Source organism: Microtus ochrogaster (genome assembly GCF_000317375.1).
Source record: "Microtus ochrogaster isolate Prairie Vole_2 chromosome 14 unlocalized genomic scaffold, MicOch1.0 chr14_random_1, whole genome shotgun sequence".
NCBI classification, from domain to species: Eukaryota; Metazoa; Chordata; class Mammalia; order Rodentia; family Cricetidae; genus Microtus; species Microtus ochrogaster.
In genome coordinates this window covers 21,735,268-21,754,427 of record NW_004949096.1, presented here as the reverse complement: position 1 = coordinate 21,754,427, position 19,160 = coordinate 21,735,268, and positions in this window count along the sequence as shown.

Genomic DNA, 19,160 nt, shown 5'->3' with positions numbered 1-19,160 from the left:
ACTGACATCACAGAGCACTCACTGTCATCACCAAGAACTCACTGTCATCATAGAGCACTCACTGTCATCTCAGAGCACTCACTGTCATCACAGAGCACTCACTGTCATCACAGAGTACTCCTTCTTTTTTCTTGGAACACTCACTTCCTCTTCATTACAGAGCACTCACCCTGTAGTTAGAGAGCACTCTCTCCAACATTTTTATATAGGCCTCCCTCTGTTTTCATCCTGAACATGCCCTCTGATGTCTGAGCCCTCACTCAGTTGCCATTTCAAAACATGTAAAACACTGTCCCTCCCCTTGAACTAAGAAGTCAAGGCAGTGAGATCTAGCATTGTTCTTTTGACCAACTGAATAAAACTGTCTTAATTCCATGGGTGCCACTCAGGTGCTTCCTTATGTCCCTAAAATTGTCACCAATAGAGACAGTATTGTCTCTTGTTCCCCTGTCCCCAGGTTATGCCGTTATTTCTACTGGAATCTGTGGTCATTTACTCATGGCTGCATCTCCTGAATTCTGACAACCACATGCTTCTCCTTGACCATACTGTAGTCTGCCATTCCATTACAACTTAGACTTTTTTCTCCTCGAACACCTCTATCTCTGACTCACTTTTTTCCCCTTTTTATTTTATTCACTGCTTCAAGAGGAAGTAAGCTAATTTTTCATAGGTAAACAAAGGAATATATTTGAATTATATTTGTTATTTCAAATGTAGAGTTTTATTTATAGTCACCTTTGATTTATTATCTTTGAAATGGAGGGTGCACATAATCATAAAATGCACATAATTATTTGAACTTATTTATATTTTAATTGAACTTATCACCTCTCTGCCTATTATTATTCCCTCTTCAGTTGGATTATCAACTGAAAGCCAGCTGGGCAAAGGGAAAAAGAGAATACTAGCTTAATTCTAAAAGTGGACTAATCCACCTCATAAAGAGCCAACAATCAATATATTTTATATATCAAAACACCCTACTAACTACTCTTGTCTAAGCAGTCAAAATAAAGACACACTTTGTATAGTACAGGTAAATGTCTCTTCCAGTATTTACCTCAATGTACTGTCTCTATCAAGTCTCCTGCTGTAGGCAGGAGCAGAATAAAGACAGATAGTCCTAGGATCCCATGCCAAGTCTCATGCTGTACATAAAATTCTGCCTTGGTATAAAGTATAAGTTTTATTACGTACAAAAGTTCAATCTTGGTTTTGAGGTAGAGTTCACTTTATCTGAGCATGTCATGTATGCATGAGTATGACTTCTTGTCTATAGCTGTTCAGCATCACTTAATGTGAACCTTAAATCAAGTGTTGTGGTACAGGTTGGTTATTTGCAGTATATTACAAACACGCATTGATTAATTTCATATTTGGGGCTCAGAGTAGACTAGTTCAATCTTACAAACACTCCCCAACATGACTCCTGCAGCCAGACTCGCACATGCAATCTTCTTTTCAATTCTAATTTTAATATTTTGTAATAGGCTATATGCATCTCATTTGTATTTATAAATGAGATCCGTGACTTAGAAGGCTGGACCACATGTTAGCTATATATGCAGGACTTCAGCACTGGACATCAATAGACACCTACCCATTTACCTACCCATTACCATCTCTAAGTCAAAGGAAGAGAGAAAAATTAGAAAGAAAAAAAAATGAAGGGGCAGGTCAGGGGCTCAGGTTGCTCTTCTCCTGAAATTCAAAATGTTGGTACTGAAATTCAGTACACTGAGGATAATTTGCAGTGGGTGGTTTCTAAAAAATATTTGAATCACATGAGCAAGTTTTAGCATTAGTAAATAAATTATTTCTAACCTAAGGATAAGTGTATTTTTATTTTTTTAAAAAAGAAAGACTGCAAATTGTTTCTACTTAATAGGCAAATATATACTCCTTTTTTGGGCTCCTAGGTCACAAAAGGTGGTTATCCTGTCAGTGGCTGAGTTTTGAAATGTGTGACATGCACTTAGTTGTCAGTTCCTATCAGCAGCATTCAGGAATCAACATTACATCAGCAGCAAGAAACACCATTTGATGCTCCTTTTGAAGATAATTAGAGTTCCCTTTTGTTGCAAATAAGATGTAAAAGAGCTATAACTGCAGGAGAACGTGATTAAAGTAACCTCTATAGAACCCCATTATTCTAGACAGATTCCTTCAGATGCATAATTTTCCCATTTTAAGAAAACATAATGCATGCATATAAAATTCAAATTGTCGAGACACCTCTAACAAAAATTAGTATTCTATTAAGGCATTCTTAGTAGCTGGTTAACATGTAAAACTCTTTAAGAGTATTTTAATATAATCATGAAATAATAGTACATGTCACCAAAGGTAAACATTTTATAGTGAGCGTATTCCTCAGACAAGATCCTTGGAGTGAACTGATTTTTTTTTTAACTTAACGAAACTTTTGACAGATAATGGATAAGAACTTGTATCCCAAACACCCCGAATTCTTTGAAATAGGCATGTACATGATGAGCATTCATTGCTTCAAGACTAAGGTGTCACCACTCACACACACATGCACAAACACACACACTGGTGCAGACAACTAACTGTTTAGACACTTAAATTGCATTTCTTTGCACCACTAAGGCACATATATTGTGTTCTTTTTTTCCTTGCCAGTAGAAATAAGCCAAGGTAACTCATTTCAAATAAAATAGGAAGTGTGCATCAATATTCCATGAATCCTAAAGTTTTCGGTAAATCATTGCTTTCAAAATATATCATTTTCTAAACACCATAGGAAAATACACCTTTAAAATAGCTCTTATCTCTCACTGCAGATTTTGACCCTTCCCAAGTACCAAGGATACACTCAACTACCCAGCATTCTACAAACTAGCTCAGCACCTGTTTGTCTGTAGGTGCTCCAATTATTTAACAAAATATAAATGCTGTTTGAAAAAGCCAGAAAGTAGTGATTAGCAAATCCCACCAAGATTGCCCATATAGTGACCATAACTTTTGCAGCATGGTTATAATTATAAAATCAAACTCTTGGTCCACGCAGCTGGGGACCTCAACATCTAACAAAAATGTTATTAAAGAAGCTTACAAATGAATAATCCGTCTCAACAACTCCCAGCGGCTTTCACAGCAGGAACGTGGGGAAAGTTTTAAGGTAGGGAAACTGATTAGGATGAAAATAGTCTCTGTCAAGAGAATGGATTGTGCAGGGCTTCTCGGGAGAAAAATTTTCACCTGGAAAGAGACAGCATTGTGAGCCCTGGAGAAGTGGCTTGCAGGACACTGATCTTATTAAGAACAGATGCTAATTTGCACACTGTCTCCTGCTGAACTGGAAGCAAGTTTACCACTGGGTTTGTTAATTTACCCAGGACACCATTATCTTTGGTTGGACTTAATGTATCAGAGGAGAGGTCATTAACTGCTGGGCTCATGATTATCCAGCATGAATTACCGACAGGATAACCAAAATAGATTTGTCCTCCAACTTCGCGTCTCTTGATGTAATTTTCCTTCTGCTGTTATTTAATTTCTGTTTCAAAACCATATATGTGTGTGTGTATGATATATATGTATATAGATGATATATAAAATCATTTGCACATATATATGACATCCACATGTCTTTTGCGAAAGACAGTACAATCACCAGTGTTCACAGTGAACAATGCGATTTTGAACTGGTCTCCAGACATTCGAAAATACTGATAAAATTACTATTATAAACAACTCAGCTACCTCTGTCTCTTGATACAGTTGCAGGTAAAGAAAGGCACGGTCATGTGGGAACTGTTTAATCACAATGAAAAGAAATAATTACTATGAGATGCTTTCTATTGCCCATTAGTGTTTGTACTTCCGTGGACAATTAAATATTCACAGTGAAGTGGCCCTGAATCTAGACTCCCCATGGCAAGCATTTTATTTTAATAATTTTAACCAACTATCAGTCATAGCTCTAAGCTTGTGTTCTATCTCATATGAACATTCTGTTTGGGTACCAAAAAAAAAAAAGACACTTCAAAACCCCTCTGGTACATTTATTTTAGCTTACAGTTCAATAAAATCGCTATGAACATTTATAAAAAGAACTCCCGAAATTAAAAGTTAAATGGCAAAGTGCATTCTTAAAAATATTTGTGGTTTCTGGTTAAATAAACACATTTTCATAAAGCCGCATGTTCAATCTATTTTATATAAATGGAACAAATCAACCAAAAATTCATTTACAATGTTTATAGCCTGTACGAGCCCATTTCTAATAGCAGGGAACACTTCTGTGTCTCTGCATGCTATCTATGCAAAGAGGGGAATTTTCATTTATTTAATGCAAATACTCGTACAAGGCAAACTCTTCAGGCATACACAGAGCTAGCTTCCTGGTAGCTTCCTGGCAATAAGGCGATATCATGACATAATTGTCCAATAAACAGAGTGCTGCCACCTCCGACTTCCTTGCAGCACAGTGTCCTGAAGAAAGAGGAAAACACAGGAAGTCTGACATATTTTGCTGCCAGTTTCTAAGCTGTTTTTCTTATGAATGATTTAATTGCAATCTTGTCTTGCTGGACATTTATGACAATCTTGTCTTTTGAGCTGAAAAAATATAAAGGGATTTTTTTTCTTAAGCATAGACTAATAAAGAGGAAGTATATTGCATGCTGGTGGGACAAAGCCAACTGTCAAGGGCATAACTAGCAACAGAAAAAGAAGAAAATGGAATCAGGGCGCCAGATCAAGACTTGGTTTCTATAAAGAGGTGGGCTTTTTACATGTGCAACCTTTGGGAGCACAGGCCTTGGTCACATGATTTTCCAAGGAAATTTGAATACTAACCATTAAAGCAGAAATTTTTGGACTCAAAAATCACTCTCAGTATAACCATCTCATTCTGTACTAGATTTAAAAGGACGTATTGATGATGAGGTTTCCCACATGATGCGGTTTCTCTATCGCAGGAGATGTTAGGCAATTTTGCTGAAGTGAGTGTGTCTGAGTATTTATAGTAAATTGTGTTTGGAAGTTTATGAAATGATAGTTGTTTGTGTTTCTGTCTGGGATTTGTTCTATTTATGCAACTCCTCCTCGGAGAAGGATGGTCCCAGCTCGGCACCTCCTTCCACATGCTTCTTTACTGATCTAGGTTTGGGTATTTTATAATAAATTGCACTTGGATTTTCAGTGGGCGAGAATCCATTCTAGACGTAGGCAGTACTGTGACTGGGTGGCATGAAGTGCAGCATCCTGGCCCACATTTAAGTCATTTTATCTCAAATTCATCTCTGGATACTCTCAAAGACCTCAAGGTCAAAATGTTTTCTTTAAGAGAGGTTCTGTCGGATTGATTTGCAAGTGAGGGTTTAAGAGAAGTAGACTTTACATCATCCACATCTGTAAGCTGGGAGCATTATTGCTATATTCACACACACACACACACACACACACACACACACACACACCTCACATAGACCATAATGATACACAATCCATTGAAATACTTAATCTAGTGATATAACTATTACTGGAACAATTTGATCCATTGGTCCTCATCATGTCATTTTAGAACCCAAGCATGACATGCTTGAGAGTCATATCTCCACTTAGAATTTTGATTCCTTTTTCAGAGCTCTGAGGAGCACACACGACACGTCAGCATGTGCTCTAACACTGAGGTCCTTTGTTTCCTCCTTAGGGTATTTTGACTTCCGTACATCTCAGCAAAACCTCAGCTACTATTCCAGTTGCTTGACTAATTGAGTGTCTTAAGCATCGGAGTTCGAAAGAAGAGCCCTCCTCTTCTTCTAGTCTTAGTTTATCAATGTATGTAATATGTAATTAAATTATGTAATTACAAAATAAGAACAGCTGACAGAATTAGATTTGGGAGCAAACACAAGTAGCTCATCCCAACAGAGGCTCACCTGTGTGAAACACACTGACTAAGGGAGTAGACCCCACAGCACGCGACAGTGACATCTGCCTGGCCTTAAACAGAACCGCTAATCTACAGGTGTGCAGGTGGAATTAGAATAGAAACACCTCACGACAGTAGATGCTTTAAGGCACTTACTTTAGAATAATGTAGTGTTCAAAGTCAGCATTACTGTGAGCATCAATCCTTGTTGCACAGTAGCAAGCCAGACAGGAGAGATGGCAGCAACTTCACTCTGAATATGTGATACATCCAGGATATCCCAGTATTCGATTGTCAGATATATTTGCTAAATTTTCGACCAAAATAGCACAATACAGGAAAAGGTGGGGGGGGCGGTCTGATAGTCTTATACTAGCTTCTTCTTTTGGTCTGGATAAACTATAATAATAAGAACCAATAAATTTAAGAACTTGGGTTGTGCATCTTGATTAACTGAAAAGCTCATGAAATGATAATGTTTTCACTAAAGAGTAAACAGGACACAGCAAAAAAAAATTAATGACATCTTGAATTTTGTAGGCAAATGGATGGAGTTAGGAAACATCATTTGGAGTGAGGTAACCCAGCTACAGAAAGACAGTTATCACGTGTACTCACTCATAAGTGGTTTTTAAACATAAATCAAAAAAACTAGCCCACAAATCACAATCCCAGAGAACCTAGACAACAATGAGGACCCTAAGAGAGACATACATAGATCTAATCTGCATAGGAAGTAGAAAAAGACAAGATCTCCTGAGTAAATTTGGAGCTTGGGGATCTTGGGAGAAGGTTGAAGGGGATGGGAGAGATAGGGAGGGGAGCAGAGAAAAATGTAGAGCTCAATAAAAATAATAATAATAAATAAAATAAAACAGAGTAAACAGGAAGGCTACTAAAAACTGATTATGTTAGTCTGAATTATTTTTAACCAGAATGATCCAGGATGAAAGGATATCTCATAGGTAGGAAATGCCTTTGGTCACAGGGCCACCCCATATCCAGGAAAAACAACACCCTAGAAAAACACCAAGGTAAGGGGTCCATGGTAAGAGCTAAGAGACACAGCGATCTCTCTTCCAGATGACAATCTTTCAGGGTGAATATATGGCAGCCAGATGTTTCCAGCAATTTCAATGATGTAGAAAGTAATTCCCTAAGCTATCTACACAGAGTGCTTTAAAAAAAATGTGGGCCCCCTTTTGATGTAATAAGTCAGCCTCAAAGTGGTGGAATCTTGAACTTTCTTCCTTGAGTGCCTATGTGCTTCTGACCCCCATGCAAGGGAACTTTTATTCCTTTCTTTTTCTGTAATGCAAATAAATGTATATGCTCGATATATGAACATATACATGCATAGCATGCTTCTAAATGCTTTATCTTAAAAAATCATACCCATATCTTTTGCCTCACAAAACACAACTGTCCTGAAAGGCAGGGACATACCAGGTTGTCATCAATGAACTCACCTGGATTCTAGATTCAGCCTACTAATACCAACAAACAAGTTTATTCCATAATTTTCTGCTTTGGCATTTTCCACCCAAGCCAAAACTCCCTTCTTTCCACAACCCCTGCAAAACTGGGACTCATTTGTTCCTTGAAACAAACACCTTTTGCCTTTGTCACTCTGTGGCAAAGATTGCTGTCCTTACCAGGCACTTCCACGCAGAGTGGCTTACTTCTTGATTATCCCTGCAACTGCATTGCCAGCGCGTGCAAAGAATGGTTCTTGATTTATTATCAGATCACCTGCAAGGTATTGTGACTGGGTAATTTCAGACAGTACCCTATATTTTTTTCCAGTACTGTAGGCTAGAGTATCTGGATGCAGAGTGTCCTTCTTTAACTTCATAGTACCCAGTGTTCTGAGAATCCTGCTTCATCCGATACCACTTTTGAGACGAAAGTTTAGATATCCGATTCCTCACTGTTTCCTCTCTTACCCATCCTGTTATACCCAGTTTCTCAAAGGGAAACACCTGGCAGGCATTAGCATGGTCATTTATAACAGAGAGGCAGGCCAGGAGATTCCAGAGATCAGAAACAAGTGTGGAGGAAGAACAGAGCCTGCAGAGGACAAAAGAAGAGAGCGGGCAGAGGAAGGAAAGGAGACATCCACGCTGGAACTCGGCTTCCTTCCTGGCCTGTCTCGCTGAAGCTTCTCCATCTGGTTCAGGCCAGAATTCACTTTCATCTCGACTCCTCCCTTTTCCCACCTCTCTCCATCTCCAACCATCAGGGCTTTCAAGAAAAATGTGGAGTCAGCTTGCTTCAAGGGCTAGCACTTGGCGTAGGGCAACCGTGGTTGTAACCACACAGAAACAGGAGTAGAAACCACATGTGCTGCCCACTGCAGAAACAGCTACACTGGGTGGAATAACCCGGAAAGCATGATCTCGGCACACTCAGACCTCAAAGAATGAGACGAAGACACCACCTGGGAAGCTAGCCTGAGCTTCCTGTACCACGGACACTGGGTGCATCTGAGTACGATATGACATTCGGGGACAGCACGAGATGGGGTTAGGATCCCAGGTCTGTGTCTAGGATAGGTAGACATCATCCCAAGCATGGGGCGTTTCTTCTGAGCTGCCGACACACTGAGATTAGTCTTTGACCTGGTACGAATTAGAAATGCCTAGTTGGCAGTTCTTATGTCCAGATAAAGGATGTGCCCCAAACATATGAGCAAATGATGATCAGAGAAAGGGGTCTGTTTAAAAATATGAGCCAAATTAAATATACAAAACCTACTGCCGTGAGGATGAGGGCCCAGGAGTGAGGACAGAGACTGCAGTGTGCACCCTTATTAAGCAGGCACCCTGGGAATCTCAGCTCTGGACGACAGGCAATTCGGCTCTAAAAGAGACAGGGTTCTTGTCGTTGTACTTCACAGACAAATGTCAGGACTCCAGCCAGGTGATGCATGCATGGATTGCTTCATATGTCAGTGGCGCCCCTCCCACCTACAGAGAGGTGCCCACTGCCTGTGCAAAAGCTGCTGCATCATGTCAGGGCACCTGATCAGAGGGCAGAAAGAAACCTGGAGCAGTTTTAAGCTAAAAAAAAAAGGGGGGGGGAGCCTGAGCAAAGAAGAAGCCATCAAAATTTTTACATATCACACACACACACACACACACACACACACACACAGTAGGTAGGGGCACTCACTTAATTTTTCTCTTCTGAATCTATTCACCAGCACACATTTTTTTTTCTGTCTTCTCACCTCCTGCATCCATTCCTGAATAAATGCCAACCATACACAAACAAGGAAACATTAAGCAAACCAATTGGCTCCCTACATGCTCACTAAATTGGGTGTAAGCACCCACTTTTCTGACCCGGTTCTGCATTTGCATAAGGGAGAGCAAGTTTAATTGCCCCAGTCCCACAGCTATGTTGACATATTTCCCAATGATTGCATAACTTCCCCCACATCCTTTGCTCAGAAGAAATGTTTATCAAAAGCGTGGACACTGACAGGACGGCATTATTAGCCCAGCTCTGAGCTGGTGGCACCGCCGATTTGTTGAGAACGATCTTAACTGTAGTCACAGATCGGATGCTTCCTGACATATTGCTCCTGTGAAGGTGGTGCAAGGAGACTATATAATAAAAGGGTGGAAATGGCGTGGTGGAAGGGGCCCCAGATATTGGAGCTGCAGTGGGGAGGGGCAAGCTGGGGATATATTCTCTAATTATCACAGGACTAACGATGAAGAAGCGATTTTGAGTTCATTTCCATTCAGGAACGACCATTTATTTAAGGTGTGGATGTGGAAATCAAGCACAAAGAGACTACACTGCAGTGACCTTTCTTCTGGAGGCAGGAAAAAAATGATTTCAATGTGGCTAAAACAGCTGTGGAGGAAGGAAAAAGGACAGAAGGCTTACTGCGTTGCAACTCCTGAAGGTCAAACAGTCAAAAGCTGTAGCAGATGAGCCCATGACCTTTGCAAACAATGGTATGAAGGGACTTACATCCTTCATTCCAGCATGAATGCTTCAGTAATGTTGAGTCACGGTAAGCAAGCACCAAAACCACTGGTTCTCAAAAGCAGGGACCCGTAAGACACCCTACGAGGTCCAAATGAGATTTAACTCACCATGGAAGGTATCATATTTGGCAGGTGAAATGTGACAAATTAAGATAATTTAAAAATCAGGACCAACTTTAAAAATGCATGTTTCGAGGCACACAAACAGGAAATGAATAGGAAGTTTAAATAGCTTATAAACATCTCAGCATTAAACATAAAATCATCCATTTTAAAAAAAAAGATGTTGGTTTCAATATACAGAAATAGTAAATATGTAAAATAAATAATCTATAGACTTTGAGTAGGTGTGATGAAGACAATACATACAATAATGGGAGAATAAACAGGTGTAGCTTTTTGGAGGACAATTTGGAAAAAAGACTAATGTTATATGCATTTCTTTACTTTTATAAATACAAATTTGACTTTGAGAATATATTTAAGTTTGCAATGAAGATAAACAGAGTCCAGAGATTTCTCAGATGAGTCACGCATGCCCAACATCTTCAACTTCCGTACCCTACAGCAGAATGCTCCACATTTAACATCAGTGAACATACAATAACACATCACCAACAGTCGACAGTTTGCACTAGGATCCCAGGTATGGTACAGCCTGTGGGATGGAGGAGATGCATAGCCCCATAGGCTCCTATATTCGAATGCTTGGCCACTAGGAAGTAGCACTATTGGGAGGTGTGGCCTTCTTAGGGTAGGTGTGGCCTTGTTGGAGGCAGTGTGTCACTGGAAGTGGGCTTTGAGATTTCAAAGGCTCAAGCAAGGCCCAGTGTTTCTCTCTTCCTGATGCCACCTGTGCTGGATGTAGAACTCTCAGCTAAAGCTCCAGTACCATGTCTGCTTGTGTAGCTCCATGCTTCCTGCCATGACAACAATGAACTAAACCTCTGAACTGTGAACTAGCCCTGATTAAATAATTTCCTTTATAAGGGTTTCCATGGTTACTGCGTCTCTTCACAGCAATAGAAACCGTAACTAAGACAAGAATCATCCCTTCATGTGGTATCATATTCCTAAGAATATCCTATGCTTTACCTAATCATCTTTTAATAATCTGTAATTCCCAGAAAACACTGGTCCTTTTATTGTTTCCATAGTTTTGTCTTTTCCATGTGGTTTGAATGATATCATGTGTAGCTTTTTCAGATTGGTTTTCTTTAGCAAGAGTTTGCATTATCTAGGTCTCTTCATGGCTTGAAAACTCATCTCTTTCTAGCACCGAGAGTAACATCCCATGGCCTGCATGCCCCATAGTTTATAATACTCACACCTGCTGAAAGACATCTTTATCACTTCCATATCTACATGGGAATTAGAAAAAGACAAGATCTCCTGAGTAAATTGGTAGCATAGGGATCTTGGGAGAGGGTTGAAGGGGAGGGGAGAGGCAGGGAGGGGAGCAGAGAAAAATGTAGAGCTCAATGAAAATCAATTTTAAAGGAAATGATTTATTTACAGTTTTACTTATGTGTATGTGGATATGTCCACACAAGTTTATGCCAGGCTTTTATGCAGGTCCCCAAGGAGGTCACAGGGCATCAAATTCTCTGGAACTGGAGTTATAGGCAGGTGTGAGCTTCCTGATGTAGCTGCTGGGAACTGAATCCTTGTCCTTGATCAAGCAATGAGTACTCTGAACTGCTGAGCCACCCCTAGTATTCATTTTCTGAGATTCAGCATTCTTCATTTAAAGAAAAGAAAAACTAAACAAACAGAAATTAAAACAAAGACCAAATAAGAGGAAAGATAGAGGAATCATGACAACTCGTTTAATGGCAAAACATTTTATGACAAAAACGATAAACGTATTTTATGACAAAGTATGTCATAAGGAGCCAGTGTAGCTTTGTAAAATCTCCATGGAGAAACTTGTATCCTACTGGAGGCACAGGTCTCAGTCTCCCACCACTTGATACAACAGAGGTTCAAGAAAAGTCTTAGTTCTGTGTTTCAGGGAAGCGAGAGCCCGCCTTGGTTCTGCTGTGGAGTACATGGAAGTACACAGCCCCTGCTGTGGGAGCAGCTCCCAACTGGGCTGAAGTCGCTGAGACTTCTATAGAAGTTACACATCCCCGCAGAAGGGCTGAGAAAGATCTGAAACACGAACTGTTCTATATAGCAGGGACATCTCTTTAAGAGTATAGTTTTTATAAACTGATGAACTGGAACTACATTCTAGCACCAAGATCTGTATCCCAGCAACAAATCGGGCTTGTGAAATATTACCTAAAGACTTTGCCCTAAAGTACTTTACAGGCAAGATCAAAGTCCCCTGTTTGTCCAACTCCTGCCTCCTCCCACAGAAAAGATCTTATAAAGAAAGGAAAAATATTATCATTTTAAATTAATTTAGCACTTTGAAGGTGCTAAGTGCTCTTCAGAATAATATATTCAAAACAACACATGGAAATAATAAAAGTCGTTTCTGCTTATTCCTCCCTGAGGCAAAAGTTTGATTTTTTTCCCCTTCATGGGTATCTGCATGACCTGTTGTTCCTAGGTGTCTGCAACATATGATATACAGCAGTCTCCAGTCACAACTAAATCGTTGCTGTGAAAACGCTTGCTTTATTTTATTTTTAAAAGTTGCTTATGTTTCCTCTCTAGTGTCAGGGTTGGTGGAGTTCTTTTGGTTGTTTTGTTTGTTTCTTTAATACACCCATATGCAACAACAATAATAAAAAGAGGCCATAAATTTGAAAGAGCAAGGGCTTGGAGGGAGGAAAGAAAAGGGTGTAATTATATAATTAAATTATCCAAAATACTGTGATTATTTTTAGGGTGATTATTTATTTTATTGGACAGCTGGAGGCAACCTGAAATAGCTTACCAAGAAGAGAGGAAGTCAGGCTGTGAGAACCTTGTCAATTAAGCATTTGCCTCTCAAATGCAATCATCCACATTTCACTCACAGAATCTAGTTTTGGGGAAAAAACTGGTTAAAGGTGTTTGTTTCTGGTCAGCCTTGTAGAAGTAATTTTGATGGAGCAGGGAAGAGGTGATTGGGTATGATAGGGATATTCTCCAGAACTAAAATATACATATGCATGGAAATCATTTTATATAACTGTGTATAGTAAAAAACAATTACTAAATAAAAATTCTGTGCTTGATACCTCATGTTTGTCTTTCTAACCCTGTAGAGGTGAAGAGAGGCAGATTCATGGGAGTCTCTCACGAGAGAGCCTAGTGACTTCTTGACTCGTGAGCCTGTCTCAAAAATAAACATAGTTCTCATAATATTTAAAGAGTATATGGTGCCTGAAGAATAACACTGACATCTAAGTTTGGCCTCTACATATGTGTATATACACACACACACACACGGACACACAGAGAGAGAGAACAAGACAAAAGATAGTGAGCTCCTAAACAATGAAAACCTGTTTTTTTTTGTTTTTTTTTTGTTTGTTTGGTTTTTTTTTGTTTTTTGTTTTTTCGAGACAGGGTTTCTCTGTGGCTTTGGAGCCTGTCCTGGAACTAGCTCTGTAGAAAACCTGTTTTTAAGATGAACTTCTGGAGACAGAGAGGACAAAGAATTGGTTCCAGACAGCTTCTTCTATAACCACAAGAGCCCACAAAGTAATTTATTTTATTTTATTTTTTTGGTTTTTCAAGACAGGGTTTCTCTGTGGTTTTTGGAGCCTGTCCTGGAACTAGCTCTGTAGACCAGGCTGGTCTCGAACTCACAGAGATCCGCCTGCCTCTGCCTCCCGAGTGCTGGGATTAAAGGCATGCGCCACCACCGCCCGGCTACCACAAAGTAATTTCTATCAGTCACAAAACATCGTTTCTATCACAGAGGTAGTCATGCTTTCACGCACTTAATCGAGTCACTGATTTGCTTACAGATTTCAAGACTTAAGTCACAGTTCTTAATCAATTAACAAAATACATGATAATAAACAGCTCTGTGTTCCTAAGAGGATGTGAGATGTCAGTTTTAGGAGGCAGAATCTCCTCACACCCAGGAGAGGCTGCTGGCCAGAGGAGGTACAGTGCATTGTACACTATGGGAAAAGATGTAGAGAAGCCATTCATTTCCCTCTTCCGATGGTCCCCAAACACAAATCTACAAACTCAGCCTAAAAACTGCCTCGAGTGAATACTAGTATTTCTAAGCCACCACCAAAACAGTGATAGCATCTAAACCTCCCAATCCACCTCATTCCCCACCGATCCAGCATGGGGCTAAGGTTCCACAACAGACATCTTATTGGCACATTGTTTCCCTGACATGTAGACTGTTTATCTTAAATATACATCTCCACCTCTTTTCAGAACAAAAGAAACAGTTGTTTGGGTCCATTGCTTTGTTCGAGCAGCAGCGTGTACAGTGAGATGGAGAACCTGTCCTTTCCAGCGTGTTAAATTCACACTGCAGCCTGCTGCTGCGATCTCAACACCTGGGAAGATTCCCTTGTCAAAGGAATGGCATGAATTTATAAACGACGTGTCAAATCGTATATTAATAATGATGCTTAGGGTACGTCTTTGTCAGCATACCGGGAAATGAGCACTCATGGTCACCTGGTCTTCTTGTCTTGATTTGCTGCTTTAAAATTTATCACTATTGGACATCATTATTGTGTGTGTAGGATGCGAGTTTGGGAATACTGAAGGATGACTTTGCCCAGTCACTTCTCTGCTTCTACCTTCATGTCAACTTTGGGGACTGACTGCGGCCACCAGGCTTTCGTGGCAAGTACCCTTACACACCCATCTCATCCTTGTCCCCTAACTCTAATTTTGTGTTTTTACTATGTTTATTTGAATATAATTATTACAGGAATCCCTGATGCCTTGCTCTCAGGGGAAGTCTTTGCTGCGGTCACATATTCTGAACAAAAGTTTAACGAGATAGTGGAATGGGAAGAGTAAGAAAGAAAATCTGGGTCCTGAATAGTCTGCTGCCTTCCAGCTAACTTTTACATTCACACTGCGTGGGCTGGGTGGTTGTGTCAAGCATGGACTGTTTGTAGCCTGTTCGTGGCAGCTGCTGCAAAAGTGATTTCATATCCTGAACCTTTCCTATTGACAGACAGGTACATGCCCTTATCACACACTGTATCTAAGGGGCTTCCCTGAGAAAAGTAAAGAAATCGTCTCTGAGTGCACACTGTTATGGTACTGAACCAACCACCCTTTAAATAACGGTATTTGTCATCAGCTTAAAAAAAATAAACAGTCCAGCACCTAAGCATTTATATATATTTATGTATGTATATATACATGTGTGTATACATATATGTGTTGCATATATATAGTGTATGAAAAATAAGTTGTTATTTAATCTTTATAATATATGCAATGTGTTTGGATAAAATCCAGTCCCATTCCTTTCCCACAACTTCTTCCCTATCTCTTCTACCACTTTCCTCTACCAATTACATATATATATGTAATATATATGTAAAAATAGCTATATATTTTTTTCTAGCCCAAGTTATTCTAACTTTACAAAGCATAGCCATTTGCACCTGGCAGATCTTTACAAAACCTCACAACTAAGCAAACAAGAGCATTGTCTCAGTGTCACAGAGACACAACGGCAAGTTGTCTGCAGACACACGAATGTGTGCTCCTGTAAGATGCTCACCATCACAACAGAGCCCTGCTGTAGTCTGAGGTCTGGTTTCACTCCCTGGGTGTGCTGCTTCCTCTTCAACTCTAAGGGTGGACCTAGGGCCAGTTGGGCCCTCCCTCTCTAAGAGTCAAGGGTTCTCATGCCTCATCAAGGTGAGAGGACCTCACTCTGTGGGAGACAAAAAGAAAAAAAAAGCACCAACACTTTCTGGGTCCCCCTACTGTTTAAGAAATGCCTCCCTGCTCTTGGAAAGAAAAAAAAAAAAGATCAAATTATTCAAAATCCCAGTGTGGATGGGGGAAGAGCTCATGAAGACCCCCTCCTAGCTGAGAAGCTGTTGCCAGTTTGCAGCTGCAGGGATGAAGTCAGTTATCTTCAGGGACACAGGCCCCAAGAGGCCACGCATGCCCCTTAGATGTCCTACACCCTTGCTCATACAGAAGCCACTAACTGGACGCAGAGAGTATTTTTTTTTAAGCACATGTAATTAGGAGGGGAAAGTGGTGGGAGACAGGAAAGAAGTTGTGAGGAAGGAATGGGATAGTTTGTATCTAAACACATTTTATGTATAAACTAATATTCAATAAAAATTTATTTTTCATACAATATTTTTGATCATGTTTTTTCCAGCTCCTCCCTATCTCCTTACCCACTCAATTTCATTTTCTTTACCCCCCAAAAACCCAAAGATTTTGTTTGTTTTGAAAATATTTTGAGAGAGAGAGAAAGATAGGAGAGAGAGAAAACAGTTCCCACTTTCCTGCTGTTCCTCAGCTCTGGCACAGGAACCTAGTTCTCTTTAGGTTAATGATTCAACACACCTGAATAAAACATCTTCGTTAAGGCCCCAGCCCTTGCTCCTCCAGCCTGTAAAAATGAAGATTCCAAGATCATTCCAAAAGCTTTCCACTCTCACCTTTAGAGCTGGTGAACTGGGGAGAAGGGATGACCATAAGTTCACACAGCCATTTTCTGAGGAAAGAGTGAGGAAAGCACTAGGCCTCTTGAACCAGACACTTTGACTCTCTGATCTGTTGTGATTCTCAAAGGTAAGGCATCTTTAACATTGACATCTTTATCTTGAAAAGGCAAGAAATATTTGATAGAGTGCAGATGAACATATATCAGCATACCCAGTGGGTTTATTTTCTCCTCCATAAGATGAACAAAAACCCAGAATTGAAAAAAATTCACAAAACAAACACACAAAGAACAACAAAGAGAAGTTTTAAAAAATGTTCTATAAAATAGCCATCTCCAAGCCTTGACCTCCCTGGTTTATGACTGGCTCTACTTGCTTCTTGCTAACTGCTCCCGCTGCCGGGGATCCTGCAGCATTTTTAATTTTTCCATTACACCCAATACTTCCTCTCCACTGGACTCAAGTGTGACATTTCATCATTCATTTGCAGAGGCAAAAGGTAGTACAGATAGTCATGGTGACAACCATCAAGCAACAAGGCACAAGACACTCCTCACTTGCTGCTCACTATGTAGAATGTAGACCCACTCCACCCATTAAACCTGAAGGCCATGGGATACTGCTCTGCCTCTGTTTAACATGCCTGTTGAAGATGTAAAATATGTCTAATACTGCTGTTTTTATGTGAAACTATTCAGAAAAGTCGTCTGGTCCATGGGGAACAGAAGACAGATTTGTTAAGACACAAGGTGACAGTAGGAAGTATTCATTTTGTTTACTCCAATGGCATTTGGGTGACCTTTCCATCAGCAAGACCCTGCCTAAGTCCAGAATGCGATACACTGTGGCCCCTTAAAATAGGTAAATGCTCATTGTGCAAAGCTAAGAGGGAGAAGGGGTAAAAGAAAGAAAGAATCCATGGACTTCTTGGAGACAGACAAACCAGGAAAGCACATAAGGAAATGACCAGAATGTATGTATAAACATTAAGTGATACAAGGATACAAGATACTGTCTAGACACACATTGCTATAAACATTAATGCAATATTTGAGAATTATGACAATTAGAAATCTCCACACACAATGTTTGTTCATTATGTGCCTTTATAGTGAACTCCAGATTTTCCTGTTTCAAAGAAAAAATCAAGTTTTTACCAAGTGAAAGACAAAGGGCCCTTACTGACAAATGTGCTAATTTCAAAGTCCCGAAGTAGACCAAAGCAGAAAATAAATTGAGGAGTCATTCAGGTGAACTGAAATGACTCAGTTCACCAAGTAACAGAAGCTTTGTTGAAAATGGATGTATCAGACCTCAGCATGATGAAGGAAAACTGACATAGTCAACATGATGGACTCACAGGGGCAACAGTCCGTAACGTATGTAATTGAGAAGTTTTTGATTGTTAAAGAATACTTCATGTAGCAATGAAAATAACAGGCAATTCCTTGACATAATATATAGGAAGCTTATTTCATTTTTATGTGCTATGTGTGTTATTAATTATATTATTAATATTAAAAATGTAATACCACACTAGTCAAGGGCTCCTTCTCAACAAGTCAGAATTAAATAAATGCTGTTAGGCCCAGATCACAGAGTCCCCTAAAATCAACTAGGACACTGAGTCCTGTATGTAAAAACAAAGAGCCTTTATTTGCATACAAGTTTGCAAACTCAGTCTCTCTGCCTATCCAGTATTGGGGTGATAGGAAAGCCACTAGCTCAGTTAGAGTTGGGTTTTTATAGTAGCAAAGGTGGGAGTGGGGAATTTCTAAGGTTCAGGACCTCTGATTGGCTGACATTTGTCTAGGGGTGTCCTGGTGAAAAGCGATGGGTGTGTGCTGGCAGGTGATCCTATCTACAATGGTTACAATGTTTGGAATTTCCTTTGGATGGTCTGTTCCTAGGTGGTACCTGGGTAGTCTCAGTTTGTGGTCTTTCTTGGAACCAAGTATTGCCTCAGGGTAAACTACTGAGACTCAGGCTTCTGTTGAGCTAGTCAGGGCTGGGTCCTACGTTTCCCCCTTCACAAGTACCAATGTCAGGACCCTATGGGGTTCAAGGAGATAGTATTGGGACCTAAGAACCATTAGTTAACAGATTTTTCTAGGGTAGTGGCCATTCTACCAGGCCCTGTAGCTCTGATCTTTAAGTACAAACAAATTATAATTAGAATCCTGAATGTCCTTTTTGGTTCTGTGGTACTGCATAAAGAACCAAAGTGTCTTCTTATTGCAGAACCATTTTAGTTAATCAATTCATTAAGAGACAACTCCAGGCCTACTTTTTTGGGGGGAGGGGTATGTCACTAGGCATTATAGGTAGCCATTTTTGTCTCCCGTGCCAGAGAGTTCCTCTTTGTCTCAGCATTTCAACCTATTCTGGGCAGGGAGCATGGGATGACGTGTTCCTTTCGCAACTACTTCAAGCTGACATTGGGGCATTGTTATCAGGGTCCAAGAAGGCTTATAAGCATTTATATCCTCAGATCTTCAAATATCTTAAAACATTTTTTTTTTTACTCAAGAGAACTAGTAGCTTTAGAAAAAAGCAAGGCTATATCATACAACAAAAGTATATGTTCAACTACGTTCATAGTAGCATTGTTTGTAATAGCCAGAACCTGGAAACAACCTAGATGCCCTACAACAGAAAGAATGGATGAAGAAAGTATGG